The sequence below is a fragment of the Amblyomma americanum genome, chromosome 8, assembly GCF_052857255.1.
Source record: "Amblyomma americanum isolate KBUSLIRL-KWMA chromosome 8, ASM5285725v1, whole genome shotgun sequence".
Taxonomy (NCBI): domain Eukaryota; kingdom Metazoa; phylum Arthropoda; class Arachnida; order Ixodida; family Ixodidae; genus Amblyomma; species Amblyomma americanum.
In genome coordinates, this window is record NC_135504.1 from 77793691 (window position 1) to 77808401 (window position 14711).

The 14711-nt window shown below is 50.3% G+C and overlaps 1 long non-coding RNA gene across 1 annotated transcript in view; it reads right to left on the minus strand.

Moving 5' to 3' along the window:
• Nucleotides 1-4344: 4344 nt before the first annotated feature.
• Nucleotides 4345-14711, minus strand: part of LOC144101949 (uncharacterized) — a 196921-nt gene continuing 186554 nt past the window's right edge. Inside the window, exons 5-7 of the long non-coding RNA XR_013308110.1 lie at nt 5381-5481; nt 5213-5264; nt 4345-4516 (exon numbers count right to left, since the gene is read on the minus strand). This is a non-coding gene — a long non-coding RNA (uncharacterized LOC144101949). The remainder of the gene's footprint in view (nt 4517-5212; nt 5265-5380; nt 5482-14711) is intronic.

A 14711-nucleotide genomic window follows, 5' to 3' on the forward strand; every position in this document is an offset into this window, starting at 1 on the left:
GCGACGCGGCATCGGAGCAACCCGCGCAATGAAGCAAGCGTACGCAGTTGCGCAGGCACGAAAGAACAGTACTTTGGCATTCAAAGAAAGTTCGAGGTGTACAATCGAGTCTATGGCCCGTCGCGCACGATTGATGGCGTCGTCCCACGATTTCGGCGACACACCTGCCGACTTAAAAACACTTCCTAGCACTCGAACGCAATTGACGAACTGCACTTCCCCGGGCAACGATTCCTGAAACGTGTCAAAGCTCAGGGCTTGGCTCTTCATGGTGTTCAACGGAGCCCCTGAGAGGGCCGCATACTCGTTGAAAACTTGCAAGAAGGCAAGAAAACTGTCCGCATCTCTCAAGAACGGCGAGATGTCGTCCGCGTAAGCAGACAAAGAAACTCTTCCCTGCCCCGGAAGGGGAAAACCTCGGATATCTGGGTGGTCCTCAAATACACGGAGGAGGGGGTCCAGTGAGAGCACAAAGAGAGCGGGCGAGAGGGGACAACCCTGTCTAACTCCTCGCGTCACGCAAATCTTCCCGCTCAACGCTTCATTCAAAAGAAGCTGACTAGACAGCCCCGAATATAGGGCACCTACTATGTTAGTAAATTTGTCCGGAAGGCCCTGGCATGACAAGAGTGTCAACAAGTAGTCATGCTCCACTCTCTCAAAGGCTTTGCTTTGATCGAGAGATATGAAACAACCGTTGAGTTTCTTTGCCTGAGCGTACGCAAAAAGGTCGCGTGTGAGAGCCAGTGAAGAGAAGATTGATCTACCCAAGACTGACAAGCTCTGGAGTGGGCTGACCACGTCGCCGAAGCACTGCTTAAGACGGTCGGTTAAAAGCGTAGCGACCACTTTGTAGTCTGTGTTGATGATCAACGTTATTGGTCTCCATTAACTTGGGTCCGAGAGGGGCATATCTGTCTTGGGGATGAGAATTACGTGCCCCACTGAAATGGACGACGGCTTTACACCCTCCAGAAGCACTGAATTGACTATGGCTGTCAAGTGTTCGCCGAGAATCTCAAAGAACGCCGAGTAGAACCCGGCAAGAATTCCGCCTGGGGTGGGAGCTGCGGACGCCCTCATACGAGCTAGCGCCGCTCGCACTTCTTCCTTTCTAGCCGGGCCGCAGAGCGCTGCCCCATTTATTTCCAGGGACGTGTATCGTCCACACAGCTCTAGAACCCTACTCCTTAAATTCGAATTTCTGCTGGCGTGTTCAGAGGAGAACAACGAGGCGTAGTGGGCCGCGAAAACTTGAGCGTTATCTGAATGGGCACTGGAGTGCCGGCCGTTAGGCAAGACCACGCTTTCAATTCGTGAAAGTCCTTTTCTTTCGTGTTCCCTTTCTCGGGTGCGACGGAGTTCTGCCGCTGCTCGGGGGGACGTTGTTGGGTCGGGCGAATTACTCGAGCTCCGAGCTAAAAGCCTGTAATATTACACGCGATATGTTTCAAGGTACTCGCTCATGAAGAGCGTCGAGTGCCTCCTGCCTCAACGATGCGAATGGGCCGCATCAAGTCGTTAAGTTCGGCAGTTATTCTAACGCGCCTGGCTTTGCGTTCGCTTACTAGAATCTCGCGCCAGTTGGTTTTAAGGTCGTCCCAACCGTCCGGAGATAGGTCTTCAACCTTTGGGAGGGTCTCCGGTAGTGCTTGGCGAACGGAAGCCGAACTAACTACATCATGCAGATGCGCGGAGTCCATCCTCCACCTATTCTGGTCGGCCGACCTTCCAGGTGATGCGTTCACGCGCACTGAGACGGCGGGTGCGCGGTCGCTGATGCCGTGGACGTCTAGCGGAAGGTTTACAGTCCCGCATGCGCGGAGAAGCGGTACGATAAGTGGTACGGGGTAGATAAACTCTGTCAAGGCGGCTAGCGGAGGGGCCTCGCTTCCACGTGCAACAAATGCAACCGTGAGCTGAAAGCGATTCACTAAACACCCGAGTTCCCTGGCATAGTACATAGATGTCCCTTGGCCTGGGCCGGGTACATCTTGCCAAGAATCTAGCACGCAATTGAACTCGCCGATGAGCACACACTGCACATTCTGGTCTAGATCGGTACGAATTGCTTTAAAAATCATTCGTCTGACTGCGTCTGGCAGGCGCGTATACATTAATGAAACGAGTTTTCCGATATTCGAAGAATACGTCTATAATTATGGCGCGACCAACGAGACCGAAAGTGCAATGTGCGTTCGTCCTGTAGGTGTTTGTGATGAAAACCACACCGACACCACATGGTCGAGAGGTGGTCAACAAGAAACAAGCGTCGACATGAAATCGCCTACGAAATGCTGACACTTCTGCTGGGGTACGAAAATTGCATTCTTGCAAGAAAAGTAAGTCTGCACCTACTGAGCGAGCGAACTGCATAACTTCTAGCTGCTTGGCTAGAGCTCGAAAACCTCTGACATTAAAGTTAACGAAATGAATCTCAGCCATCTTTAGCTAAAGAAACAAAACCATTAATACTTGGGAAGAGGTAAAAACAAGTGAATCGTTGACCGACTCAGAAGTCGTGTGGTGCTGCGGTGGTCGCAGAACGGGCGATCGAACCGGGTGGCTCGAGGACGCTGCCGCAGCAGGTAAGTCCCTGTAGGCGCTAAGGCGCAGACAGCGTGGTTGTGGTGCGTTAACTGTTTCTCCTTGACTCCGCCATAAAAAAGCATCCATGGCACGCATGGTTCGCGTGGAGCGCAGAGCGCTCTGGTTCATACAAACACACTACACATACCACTCACACCTGCGCATGCCGCCACCCACTGCGCATGCACCAAACAAGGAACTGTGAAGCGGAAACACATGCTGCTGGGACACATCGACACAGTCGTCTAGGCCCCGCAGCGTAACACTATTCACAAAGCACCGGCACTTCCTCGCGTCCATCGTTGGTGAAGGCGCGCCGAACTGCTGCTGGTGTCAACGCGAACAGGCCGCTATCGGCGCGAACCGGGTGCGCGGCTCTAACGCGGCCACCGCGGTAAGGACGGCTGCGAGAAGGGTCGGGCGGCCGCGGCGGCCGGTGAGATTCTTTGGCGAAGCCATGGTTGCTACTCGTCGGAATCGGAGAAGTCTATCGGGGCTCGATCCTCTTCCGTTGTTTTCGCCTTTTTCTTTGGAGCAGCGGTAACTCTCGACGAGGGCCCGCTGTCTGACGAGGAGCGCTGACGCATCGGTTCGTCGGGCTCTTGCCCCTTCTGGGATGGGCACACGGTGGTCGCTCGGGGGCCCGGGCGTTGTGTCTTTGGGACACTAGTGTTCACATGAGCAAGGGCTTCGGAGCTGGCGGCCTGTGGCCCATTGGCTGCCCTCAGCAGGTCCGCTACCTGGCTGATAGGGTTGACCAGGCGAGGGTCCTGTGGGGCGACCTCTGAAGTCGTCGACTCCGTCTCCGTACCGCTTTGCTGTCCCTGAGCTGACCTTGGCTGCGCGTCAAACAAGGCATGCAGCTTCCAGGTTTTCCAGGTCAGACAGGGCGTCTGACGATGTGAAGTCCTTCGAGACTTCTTCGGCGAAGGGTTGTTCCGCCTCGTCCGTCTCTAGAGTGTCGGGCGACCCGGACTCCCCCGAGCCTTGAACGAGGGTGGTTGTGGACGTGAAGTCGTCCACTTTGTCCCGGTGTGGAGCCGGGGTTGCCTCGAGCGCGGCGTGAGGCGTACTCCCCGGAGCTGCGAGGGCGGCCGCGTAGGAACGCGGAGCGATCCCAGACAACACAACAGCATTGGGCGAACACTGGGCGATCATTGGCAAAAATTGGCATGAACGGCGGTCCTACATTGTAATTTAGGCAAAGCGCTACCATTTTGACACATTGTCCCCACTTTCAGGCCAGCTTTGAGCCAACTTTCGGCCGATCGAGCGGCCAACGCAGGCCTCGCGTTCGTTCCGCGACATCGGCCAGTAAAGGCCACGGATCGCCTTTGCAAAAATTTAGAACGCTGGCATCCAGCTTTCGAACATTGGTATCCAGCTTTCAATCATCGTTATCTAGCTTTTAAACTACGATAGTCAGCTTTCAAACACTGGTATTCTGCTTTCGAAAGTTGGCAGATGCGACATAACCCACTGCCCAATGACTGTAACCGTGGATGCACGTACCATTAAACGTAGCAAATATTCATAAATGAGGGTGCCTAAGAATTCTGGAAAAAGTCCGGTTTATTGCATCCAGTTACAAGCTTCGCGCTTCTAGCGCACGCAGAATGGCTTGCGCAGCTATCAGTCATCCTAGGAATTAAAGGAAAGGAGGACCCAAGAGCATGGTAGCAAAGGCGGTGGGAAAATCATTTATTTTCAAGTTTGCTGCGTGCCTATGATTCTGATTAGACAACGCAGCTCGGCATGCTGCTTTCGCACTGCTAAGGCATCCATAAAGTGCTCAACGGAGCTGTGTTCCTGTGAACTGATCAGACATATCTGAAGTAATCGTTGCACTTCTCTTGCAAGAGGACTCTTCCACTGCACTCAAATTCCTCTTTCAGCTCTTGCACGATGACCTCACAATGCATCTAGCCTGCAAAAAGAGGTATGATGTCATGATGAACCGGTGCGTCACTGCATATAAACAAATGATTAAATAACACTGAATTTTGTGAGGCACAGTCGGTGTGAATACACTCGACAAACATTTTACAGGATAATTTGTAACAACTAACACCACATTTTTTTCACAAAGTGAAATTTAACTTTCCTTTACGAAATTGGTGATTTTTAGTTTAATCCGCCGTTTCGGACCTCCAGTAAGAATATTCAATGTTAAAAAACAAAATAACGTGATATTGAAAGTAAAATAACGTATTATTTTGTTTTAATATCATAACTACGTACCTCTAAATTGAGAGCGCTTTTTTATTCAGGTAAAGATGCACAACTTGTAGCATCTCCTCCATATCGACGTCAAAAGAGCGGTTTTGAACAAAGCTCGTTTTTTTGAATGGGGATAAAAATAAATACGCCGGACGGAAAATCTCAGAACACCTTTGTTTTTTTTAAATCCAACAGGTTATCTTAGTCGCTTCTAATGCATGTAATACAGATTCCAAACTGACTTGAAAACCACACAAAACATCCGTCTGACAGTCCAGAGCAATGCCTTTTTTTCACTGCGAGATAACTTGACAAAAGCTTTAACCATAAATTGTGGATTTTCTATTGCACCTGGAAGTGTGTTAGCTAAAGACAAACAGCGCGAAAGTACACATATCCTTACCGAGTGGTCTGTAGCGGAACACAAAGTAGTTCCGATTCCTATCCTGCATGAGCTGTACAGGGCAGAATGCATCGGATGTCAGGTCACATGAATTCAAACCCGCTATTCGATAACGTTGTGAATGTTTCGTGAATTCATTGCACCAAAGGCGAAAAAGAAAGTTCTTACCATTCGAGCAGATCTGCACTGCGCACGACGTCAAGCGAGACCTTTGGCAATGAGAGTAGGTACATAGAAGTCCTCCTCGTGCTTTGTCTAGTTCTCTTTTCCTGCCGGAAAACATAAAGCCGAATGTGGTCAAAGCAACACTCGTACTCTAAAAATCACATTCATTTCCGAACGTATCTCAAGATAAAATATTGGTAGTACTTAAAAATAAGATATTGCAGGCCAAGGTAGTGAACCGCGTCGGAGCTCTCATATAGTATTAGATGTGGGTTCTCGCTTGCGCAGACTACGAACGGAGCCAGCTCGAGTGCGCATGCCTTTTCATTGCGCTGGTTTTTTGCTTGGGCACCGCCGTGTCAGGTCATACAAGGCAAGACCCGTCCAGTCAAAAATATGTCGTCGGGATGCATCGCGCTGTGAGTAATGGAAGGCGAGAAGACGGCGGTGGTGGGGTAGGGGGAAGGAGAGGTGATGGCTGCAAGTAGGGAGCTTTTGTGGTCGCGAAAAAAAGTTTCGAGCTGAAAGTTAGAGAAAGATCTTTGGGGGGAGGGGGGGGGGGGGGCGTTGCACGAACGGCGCAGGTAGGAGAAAGTAAGTAAAAAAAAAGCGCTTCGCGGAGTAGGGGGTTAGCACGCTGTCTTGAAAAGGGCACGTCCTGGAGGTGAGTTGCGGAGATAGGAAACTTCAAAAAAAAAGAGACAGGACGCGGGCCGAAACATGCGAAAGAGGTTTGGAATTCTCAGAGAATGAGCCATAGGCAGTTCAGAGGACTTCTTCTGTTGTTGCCAGGAAAAATAATAAGGAAAGTGTACAGGCCTGCCCACTGGCTCAAGCTGAGCCACAATCGCTACAACGTGCAGAAAGTAGGAGAGTTTAAAGATAGGATAGAAAACGCGCGCTATAATGCCCCAGGCCGATCCCGGAGGCAGTGCAATACCGGGCCAACCGGTGGCGGAAGTGAAGCAACCTTCAAGCACTCCGCCACATTTCCAAAAATATGTTGGGTTCAAATGGGACCCGGATCAGATATTCTATAACCGAAAACGGCCCACGGGCTTCGAACCCAATCCCGTTCAAAAGGCAACGCGGAAGTGTCAAAGTATTGTTGGAAAGTATCAGGAGCAGCATCATGTGAGGCGACCGAAAATATTTCAACGAAAACATGGAGCTTCGTGATGGATTTCGCGAAAAGGACTTTAGACACTGGTGCATTTTGTGGGGCCGTGTGTTAGTTCAGGATGCCTTAAATGATATTATTAAATATCGAAAACATAAAACCATAAATAAAATATGATGCAAGAGAATTCGCACTCTTTCATAGTATTACATACGGGACATGTGGCAAACAAGCTACGTTAACATGCGTCTAACACCATTCGTCTGTAGATTTATTCGCTGGTCGTAGAAAAATCATCCAACTTTTTGATGGTGTAAAAATTTCAAGGAAAAAGTTAAAACAAACAAAACCGTGTTGAAATGCGGCTCGCCACTATTTCCGACGCTTTTCATCACTGAAGGTAATGTTCGAAAGCAAAAAAAAAAAAATAATTTGCGAGCAAATATGTAATGACGTCAGCAAGAGCTATAGCCCTCAATGCAAATTACGCAACAGAACAATAAAATGTACAAAAAACAACATTTTGAAACATTACGATCTGTAGAAAAGAAAGAAAAAAAGCAAATAGGAAAACACAGGTGAAGGCACGATCACAGGGAACGACGTACGGAAGCTTAGGAATCTCTTACCGCGTGATCGCGTGTGTTTAGAAGCGGTGGCCTAATATTTCGCGCGTGCACAACTTATAATTGTAAATTACTAGTAGTAGTAGTAGTAGTAGTAGCAGTAGAAGACATTTATTCCAAAAAAGGTAAGATAGAGAGGCGAAAATACAGATTTTGGGTGGAGTCCTTATTTCAGGACCCCAATGTCCACCGCAGTTGTTCTTGCTTGGGATATCAGCTTTCGCTGCGTCGCCAAGTCAGAGCTGAGCAGGGCAGACTCCCACTGTTCCTCGGAGTGATGTCTGTCTAGTTCGGGGGGCTTGGGACCGGAGCAGCCCCATGTTACATGATACGTTGTTGGAATTCCGCCACACCAGGGGCAGTTGCTGTCATATCTGTCGGGGAAGATGATGTGGTACTTGTGTAGGTTAGGAAAGGTGTTCGTCTGTAGTTGTCGCCATTCCCTCGCCGCCGTTAGCTTACGGTGTGGTGGGGGAGCCACTGCTTCGTTTCTGAACGTTGCTAAAATTGCGCACAAAGACGGCTTAGGGAATGCACTTGCACTAAGTTATTACGTTTGATTTAGGATCTCCATTAAGCCGACACCCACTGCGCAGTGTGGCAGTGAATTCTCTAGAGTGAACTAAAAAACGCTTTTCTAATTAAAAATTATGAAATGTAATACATTTGATTTTTTTTAGAAGAAATGCAACTTGGGCTAGTTTTCAGATACTCGCGCAAGCATAGCGTGCAAAAACGCCTTCAAATACATAAATTTGATAAAAATAGGCGGGTTATTTTGCCCAGAAATCGGACAAGAGCAACAGCAAGAGCTCTGTCTGAACACTTCTCAAAAAGTTTATTTTTTTATAGATCTGTAGTTGTCGGTCGGGATGGTGTCGTCGTCGGCCTTATACGACAGAACGGTTCCTCTGTGCCGAAATATTCATAGTCCACTGACCACCACCGAAGTCGCCGTCACGTCGTTGCACAACTCAAAATCAGAGATCGGACAGAACAGAAGTTGATGGCAGCAGAACCATTGCTATACAGCGAGCGAATGCGCTTGGAGTGCTTCCGAATGTGTTTGGGAATTGTTGTGAAGCACCTTAGAACCCAATTGATCAGCGACAGAGCCCGCGGCAGATGTCACCGCGCCGCGCCTCGACGGCGTCGACACGCTCCTCCTTTAGTTTCTCCTGTACGAGAGCTCCCTCTGGACGGCGCGATTTGCTGACAGCTTCGGTTTCATTGAGTTTTTTCCACAACTATGCCTCTATCACTGACTGCGCAGTCGGAAAATATTCGTTGTTTATCCAGCTCCGCACATATACTACGAAAGTGTTCGGTAAGAAAAAGATTAATAAAACTTGAAATCTTGAACTCGCACTAGCCCAGCCCATTAGGTCAAACGAGTTTTAATGCTTTCGAAAATTATAAACTGCCAAGGTGGTACTCGACAATAAAATCAAATTTATATCCAGTGGAATAGATGGCAGAATGTTCACCAACGTCTGCCAGTATACTTTTAACACTGGATAAGGGGTGTCAAGCCAGGGCCAATATAGCCAGGTTTCGAAAATGGCTTAGACAATTCTGGCAAAGTGGGAGAACTCTGGCTAACATGGCCCATGATAGCGAGGTTTCGAGAATGGCTTAGCCAATTCTAGCAAAGAGTGGGAGAACTGTGGCTAACATAGGCCATGAGAGCCAGGCTTTGAAAATGCCTTAGCCAATTGTGGGAAAGAGTGGGAGAACTCTGGCTGACGTGACCCATGACAGCCAGCCTTTGAAAATGGCTTAGCTAATTCTGGCGAAGAGTGGGAGAACTCTGGCTAAGATTACCCATGATAGCCATGATTTGATGATGGCACAGCCAATATCAGATCCTGATTGGCAACTCTGGACATACTTAGGGCCACGCTTTGCCAGTGGTTCTGTAATATTGGCCCGCTGTCATGTGCTACCTGTAATGCAGTCCGAGGTGACGTGGTTCCCGCCACACCGCTTGAAGGCCGCGTGGCACGAGCCCGCCTCGTGGCCGTACGCAGCACAGTGGCCGCAGCGCGTAGCGGTGCAGGTGGCACCGAGGTGACCTTCCGAGCCGCAACGGGCGCGCGCACCTTCCTCGTTCCACGGTATACCAACATTTCGCGGTGAACCGCGACGGTGATAAATTTCGGTTGTGCCCGCTGCATGTCGAGCTTCACCAGGCGAGCGCCGCGACGAACGTGGCTCCTTGACTTAAAAACGGGTTCCGTGACAGCCCTGACCTTGCCAAAGGAGCGCAGGGCGCCGGACCATTACGAACATCACTGGTGCAGGGAGCTGAACCAGCGGCACATGATGACCGGCCACGTGCAGAGAGCCCGCGGCCAACGTTTCCGTGGCTTGCGCCATCGAACTGACAGCTGCTAGGAACTTCGTTCCGCCGAGGTGCTGCAAATACTGCAGCCCCCCGACACCGACGACCTCGTCGATGGCATCGATCAGGTCGTCCGCCAGGACGGGCACCGGCAATTTGAAGTGGAAACATTGGGCCTTTGTGGGGCGCGTCGCAGGCGGCGGCAGGTCCACCTTCAATAGGCCCTGTAGGCCGCGGCAGAAGGCCGGCCGCCGGGGCACGAGCAGCAGGGCCTCCGGAGGCGCTGAGTAGCGTAACGGGCTTCCTAGTCCCAGTGTACGTCGGTGCGTGGCTGGTCGAGATAAGCCAGCGCGCTGGTTGCGACGCACGCCTTTTATTCGTTTTGCGCGCCTGCCTGCGCATTACGACTGCGGTGATAAGCCGGACACCACACCCAGCTTTGGCCGGACGCAAGCCAGAGAATGCCTCAGAGCTGAAGGTAACTAACAAAACAATTGTTATGCAGCAAAGAGACGATGCAGAGGAGTTCACAATCACTCGTGCGAGCATACACAAAGCGATTACCATACTAGTACAAAATAATGCTCGAAAGAGGCTACAATACAACAAAAAGCCTTGCACCAAAAGTGCACTAATACAGGAGAGAGTCAAATAAACGAAGCACAATTTGTTCAGCGAGCACTACAACATTCCGGCGACCAGGCGGATGGAAAAACGTTATTTCAGAGTTAATCAATCGATTAGTCACATGACTTTGTCCTCTTCGCTCTCGCTAGGCGTCCGTCGTGACCCCCTTGGACTCAGCGGCGGCCGAAGCTTCATTGAAGATGTTTCTTTGCACTTCTGGGCCTGCGTTGTGCTTCAGAGCCTCCCATTCCTCGAGGATAATGATGGAGCCGTCCCGCAGGCTGACGCATGCTCCCTCGGTAGTCTGTGGCTAGGCGAGTGATGTTGACCGGGAGTCGAGCAGGCGCGCTGCTGCGAAGCTTAAACAGCGGCTCGGGCTGACAGACACCGATCACCGCTCTTCATATATAGGCGTGCTCCGCGTCTGTCCTTTCTTCTGGCAAAGCAGGCGCAAGTACGCACGCAGTATTAACTGTTAATTTCCTTGTAATTCTACCGCCGAGCGCGCATTCCCTTTGGTCAGAAGTGGAGACCGCCTTCCAGATAATTGGAGATCTTTCTTGCGATGCGCCGCCGCTGCGTGCGAGCGAAGCGGACAGGGCAGTAACACACACAATGTTAAACGCTCTGGGGGGGGATTCTTTCTCCGCTGGTATAACGGCGCACGCACTGGAGAGATTGCTTCCACGCTGCGCGGTATATTGAGACACCGTTCCAAGCTTCAGCCGCTGTGGGAAGTATAGAAGCTTAGTTCTTCGTTGCTAAACGAGGGAGACTTTATGCAGCGAGTCTGGACAGCTTTGGAATCTTGAACGACCGTGAGAGTCCGATTATTTGCAGCTCTGGATATTTAAGCAAGAAACTCGGGACTTAGCCATTGAGATCGCTTCTGCTAGCTCTTATTTAAAGCGCGGTGAGAACGAATGGTTGCTTAAGAGCCTTTATAATTTGCACGAGCTTGAACGTGAGAGTCGAGGCGTGTACATTGGGAAAATTCAGACTAATGATTAAGTGTCACCATAATAAGTTTGATGCAGAACGCTTTCGGGCGGCCCGTGTACGAACCCGCAGCAATCGTGTTTTTCACTCTGGGGAGGCAACAGGACAGGCTTTGGTTGGTGAACGTGGCCACGTAGCTGCCAAGCGAGTCTTTGAATTCTACTGTGGCGGTGTCCTGAAGACAAGTACAGGTGCTATGGTTAACTGTTAGTAAATCACCACGCCTCTCCTTTTGCTGCCACTGCGAGCACGGTTGGTGATGTTAATGTCGCGCTCGCTGACTGTGATTGCGCCGCTTTCTGAAGATGAGTGCGCGACAATAAGTCACCCATCACCTTGGACGAATTAGAAAATGAGATTGCCATTTTCGAAAACCCCGCGATCTCAAGGCCTCTCAGAGGAATTTTAAGGCATTTAAATCAGTTTTATCCCCCGTCTTCTTTCAATTTCTAAAATTAACACCAATACTGATGACAGGACAAAACTACGATTTTTAGATGACGACCGAGCGATAACAGCTTCTAGACTTGATTATAAGGTTTTCGCTAAGCCGTTCTCAAATCGGCTTCAGCTTGATATGTCGATTTTGAATGGACCTCACCAGGCATGTGACTTGAGGGGACGGTCAATACAATGTAATGTACCTGTCGTGCGCAGGGAGTGGAAGCATCGCAGTGACAATCACGAACAACTAGCACTGCTGCAGAGTGACCTGGGGGAGGCGTTCGATCGAGTAGGACATTCATTTATCTTTTATAGTTTAAACCAACAAAATATTGGTTGAATTTCCTTTCTTACGCCATACGCCTTTGTTACCAAAGCTGTTCCACGCGCTTGATTGTAAGTGGATGTCTCTCACAACCAGTTCGCATTCAATACTCTGTGAAACAAGGTTGCCTACTGTCCCCGCCCCTGTTCACACTATTTCTGGAGCCACTTTGCATAAGTATTATAAACAGTAAAGCCGTCAGTGGTTTCCGTATCATGGTTCACGATCTCAAGTTATTAGCTTATGCAGATGACCTCGCATTTTTGGCGTTATTCGGTTAACGGAGGACATTGGTTCAGTGTCGGGAGCTCGGATTATTCGTCCTAAGAGTTGCGGTCTCTGGATCGGAATGTGTGGACCGAAAACCTGCTGAATGTGCAGGTATGCAATGGACACAGAGGCCACCTGAGCACCTTGGCGTCCCTTTTGAGTGCCAACGAGCAGAGCGCACATTGCTGGAAAGAAAGCGTGCAAAATTGAAAGAGCATGGAGGAGAAAAGTCTGTGAGTGTGCCGGCGGCTCTTGGACGCTCAGACTTTTCTCCTTCGCGGTCTCCCGAATTTTGGCAGGGCGACCTAATGCAATCTGTTTCTGGCCACTAAAAATTATTAGGCACTACAAATTATTCATTGCACAAGGCTTTGTATCCAGCGTTTCCACAGCCTTTTCGCCGGTTTTGTGTGGGTTTTGTCTTTTGAATCTGTGAAGCGAGATAACATTTCCCGGCCTGAATGTCAGGGCGAGCTTGGTTTAGTCTACCTGCATGTGCGGCAGATAGTTTTGCGTCTCCATGACATGTTTTTACCAGACACAACACGCCCAATACTGCGCGATTTCTTACAAGTTACTTTAGATCATGTATTACCGAACCACGTTTCTTCTGTTTCTGATGGGGGACAGCGTGTACATTGAAAACTGCCAAAGGCAGATTGGGCTAGCTCGTAAGTTCCAGACGAAGTGGAGAGGACCGTGCGAGGTTGTCGAGAAGCTTTCTCCGGTAAACTTCAGAGTCCGAGACGTGAACCGGCGCTTGATAAGGATACACGCAAATCGCCTCAAGTCGGCACCGGTTCAGTATTCACGAAATGAGGAAAGGGAAAGCGCGGATTTTGATGGGGACAGAAGTGAAGCGGAGCGCGCAGATAGTTCGCAAGAAACGCCCTCTCCTGCATTTGTTCGGCAGGCGCCAGAGGTGACGGCCAGAATGCCACCGGATTTACTTCATGCATTGCTAGAAGAAGAAGCGCGCGAGGTTGCCGCACAGATAACGCCAGGAGAGGCTCCTGCCACGAGCCCTCGCGAGTCCCAAAGCAGACAAAGGGTCACAGACTTACTTAGTATGACTCATGAAGGCCGATATCCGCTGCGAAATCGGAAAGCTAAGTCGGACTAATGGTGTAAACAGAGCGGAGTTGTGAACTGGTCAGAATTGTGTAATGCCGCAGCTCATAACATTGCTATATGCGTATGTGTTAAGTTATCGGAGTTAGTAGTTAAACCTTTCTGTCATTAAGTAACACCTTCACAGGAGAGCATGCGGAGCGCATGCAGAACCTGCCCTACTTCCTTTCGCTATCTATATTTTTGTCTGTGCCGTGATCGTGCTAGAAGTGGGAGCTCCTTTGTAACTGTGGTAAATTTATATCGTCCAGTTTGGACTAGAAAGGAGAGGCTTGGGTGCTGAGTTTCATGTTTATCTGTAAAAGAAGATCAGTGCTGCCCCTGGAGACGCCAGTTATGATAGCGGAGGCATATGGTGTTGTGCAGTGGTGTTGAGTGCAGCGAAAAGTGTTTTGTCGGACGCACTGTGCGAGGCGATTCAGAAAGACAAGGGGAGCTGCAGGGACTCAAATGTTCGGAGAACATTCTTCTGGAGGGTGAGCGAGTGTGACATTCCTTGTGTGCTACGAGGTACATTCCTTGTGTGTGCTACGAGGTACATTCCTTGTGTGTGCTACGAGGTTCCGCGTTCCACGGCGCGGCGTAGACGGAGACCCAGATGACAGCGGCATCATCAATTACCCAGCCATGCACTTTGAGTGACGACCAGAACGAAAGGGTTTAAGCCCAACCGGACCCAACCGGACCCGCCGCCGCCGCCGCGGGGAAACAGGCTTTATCCTCCCCAATTGGCGTGGCGGTTCCAGGGGCGGCCCTCCCGAGCACATTCCAGGACAAGGGAACTGTCAGCGATCCAGAGCGCGCCTTACCTTGAGGGAGCGAGTGTCAGAAGATGGATGAAGAATGGAGGCCGGTGACCCGCGGGAACTGTCAGCGGGCCAGAGCGCGCCGTACCACAGCCGACGCTATGCGCTACCGCGAAGACAACCTTCTTTCCCTCGGACTCAACACGTGAGGGGGGCGAGACAATAAGTGCGGAGGTATGTTTGTGCGCCCAAGTGAAAGCCCTAGCCCCCCCCTCCTTCCCCTCCGGCGTGGGCGTCCTCCCCCTAGGGAGTGTGGAGAAGAGGATATAAAAATCGAGAAGCAGTACGGAAGAAGGACGCCCAGGACGACATCGTTCGCCAAGAGGGCCTTCAGCGCCGAAGCCCGTCGGCGTGCAGCTTCTGCCAGCAACCGCTCGAGCCCAACTCCGGAGCCACTCCATCGCCCCCATGAAGTCGTCGGCACGTAAGCTCGGACGCCCCAGCCTCTGATGTATAATCTTAATCATGTGTAATTATTGAATATACCTGTTTGTTTAAACTGAGCCATACGGTGTCTCTTTGCCTCTCCGTCCCGTGTGGACCTGCGCATTATGGGGGTCATCACAACGTAAAATTTCCCTCTCGCGTTGCACTAAGACATTTTATTATAATCTGCATAGCGAGACATCTCGCGTTAAAACA